Here is a 2,890-nt window from a genome sequence, read left to right as displayed (position 1 = left end):
ACCAGCCTGGCTCGCCGGGTCCATCGAGCCGGTCTACACGATGGCCTCAGGACAGCCGCACGTGTTGTCACCGCCAGTGCCGCCCCCGACCATGCAGTTCAGCGGGTCCTCGGGTGTCGCAGTTCAGCATAACCTCTGCACTCTTTCTGACGACTTTGTTCAAGTTGCATCAAAATCTCTATTTCATGGTCAGAGAAGAAAACTGCAAGCTCCGTAAGTCCACCAACTAACATCGTATAGCATAATCCTACCCGGTGATGTATCCAGACGCGTTTCAGTATATAGATTCATCCATTTCACGACAGCTAGTGCCGGACGGACGGAGGGAGTAAATTCCATTGCATATGTACAGTCCAAAGTCCAAACAGCTAGCTAAACGCACATACGGATTGAAGCAGGTCACGAGCATGCATGCATGGAGGGAGATGTTTACACTTGCACGCGATTCTTCATGCATGCATGCCGTGAGTTCCATACATACATGCACAGCACAGTACCGTGCATGAATACACACCTCTCGCTTGTGTGTGTGTGTGTGTGTGTCCTTTGCTGAGTTGATATAGATGGGCATCAGTCATCATGGATGTGCCTTTCGTCTCCGATGGGAAAGAGAAAGCCAAACTATAAATAAATAAAAAAACTAAAGGAGGAAAGCCAAAGCCGAGCTAGCATCAAGCAGTTACCATAGCACCCCCGATCGATGGATCGATTAGGCAACCGCTTGGCCACGCTTTATCAAAGGCGAAAACGGCTTGCTACCTGCAAATGCACGTCACACACACGACACTCACATCGGTTTGGCGCTAACTAGTCAAGATAATTTCCCCTTAATGCATGGCCGACACATTCGTTCGCCTAGAGACGCTCGATCTCCCGGTTTTATCGGCCATTTCCTCGTTTACAAGAGAGCTAGGTACGGGACAAATTTTGTCTCTGCTACGCCTTCTGCCATCGCCATCGCGCCTCGACAAGGGGAGAGCATGTTGCTATCGACGCGGCCGCATACAAGGAGAAGAACCATCGCATTTTGTACAGCAAACTTGTTAACTTGTTGTCATGGCATACGATGGCGGCGCCTCTTGGCGTCGTTAACTTGTTGAAGACATCGTCATAGCAAGTCACATCGCTCCTTTCAGACTGCTTTGGGAGGAACCCTAGATCCGTGTCTTCCAAAATCAGACGATGGCGATGCCTGACGCCGTGGTCCCTACTGGAGGCATCGTTTTGGAGAGAGGTGCCAACTCGAGTGGACTGGTGGTAGACCGGCATGGCAACTACCGCGTCGACGACGGCGGGTCATGGCGGCATGGTGCAACCGAGTCTCAACGACGGATGCGTCTGGATGGACGAGCGCAGGGCGGTGGCGATGTTTGGTGTCGTGGCAGCTTCGATGGCTGACCGGCCTGGCAAGGATAATGCATATCTCTTCTCTAGAGATGGTTCAACGGTTCAATGATGGTGGCGGCTTCTGAAGCGTGTGCATAGGGTGTACGCTTTAAGTTTGCTGCCCTGGGTGTAGCCTCCTTGTAAGACATGCGGGCGGATCAGCGACGCTCCCGGTTATAGATGATGGGGGTGCTGGCATTCCACATAATCGTGTTTGTAGGTGTGAGTGGTGGCTTCAGATTGTTTGATATATATTCTTGTTAGATTTTTATTAAATAATTAATAAAGATATATCAACCTCCTTTTTGAAAAAAAGGAAAAGAAGAAAAAAAAACATTTATGGTTTGTATGAACGATAAACCGATCTGGTTGGTTGTGCCGGATCGGAAGCAGTTTAGAAACCGCTGCCACATTGCGTAGGAAAGATGAGTGCTTAAGGGCATCTCCAACGGCTACGGGTAAATTTTTGTCCACATTCGTCTACGAACAGGCGAATCAGTCCGTGAACATGATGCGGGAGGCGGTCATTCAATGTTGTCATATATTTTAACCCGCATTTTAAATAATCGGATAAAATTCATGCAAACTGTCCCATGTTCACCAAAGTTTGGATAGAAAATAGCACAGACCCTTCATACATAACAAGTAAATTAATTTAGTACAACAATGTCTTAAATTCGACTAGATTAATGTGATGTCCAACAAGTTTTTCATCAAGGATCACGTGTCCCACACATACTTCCCTTTCACTTTCATCCAGCAGTGTGCGCGTAAATGGCCGCCCCTTTGTCCGATGGTACCTCACGACAGCACGTGTGTGCTACATAATGTGTAGATCAATCAACAAGTTCAGCAAGAACAAAACTTGCGATCTCGTCCTCTACTCCGTGCAATGGTCACCTTGCCTCCAGCTGACGAACCACGTTACAAAACTTGGTGACGATGGTCTGGATAGCATACCAGCAATACGAGAATGACCTCATGTTGCGTGCTTGAATGATGTACATGTTGTATGGCGCAATGTGCTTTTGTGCGTGAAACGATTCATGCACTTGCTGCCAGAAGGTCCCCCGTCTGCTCCTGCCTACGAAATCCGCGGATATGGCCAACCACGCATCGTACAACAACTCATCCTCCATGGTCGAGTAGCTCGCCATCCTTTGTACTCTAAAAAACAACATAGCGTTCGAAAATAATCTCAATGGCATTTGACCAAACACTTGTCGGGCGTGGTGTCTGCCATGGAGGTCGTCGATAGGGGGACGGAGTGTACCTGGGTACAAACGGCTCTAGGGTGGACAATGTCGTCATAAAGGCGAGCGGCACGTCGGTGCTGGTTGCGGACGTCCGGCAATGCCTTCGTAACAGACGGAGAGGTATAGCGGCGACGGCGGAAGTGTAGGATGTTGATGCAAAGTATAGGGGAGAAGGAATGGAGTGGAAGGAAATGAGACCGGGAGGGGGATTGGATGGGCCGGGGGTGTCAGAGTCCTATGTGGCTGCC

This window comes from Triticum dicoccoides, chromosome 1B, assembly GCF_002162155.2.
Source record: "Triticum dicoccoides isolate Atlit2015 ecotype Zavitan chromosome 1B, WEW_v2.0, whole genome shotgun sequence".
Classification (NCBI taxonomy): Eukaryota; Viridiplantae; Streptophyta; class Magnoliopsida; order Poales; family Poaceae; genus Triticum; species Triticum dicoccoides.
Note: the sequence above shows the minus strand (reverse complement) of the source record.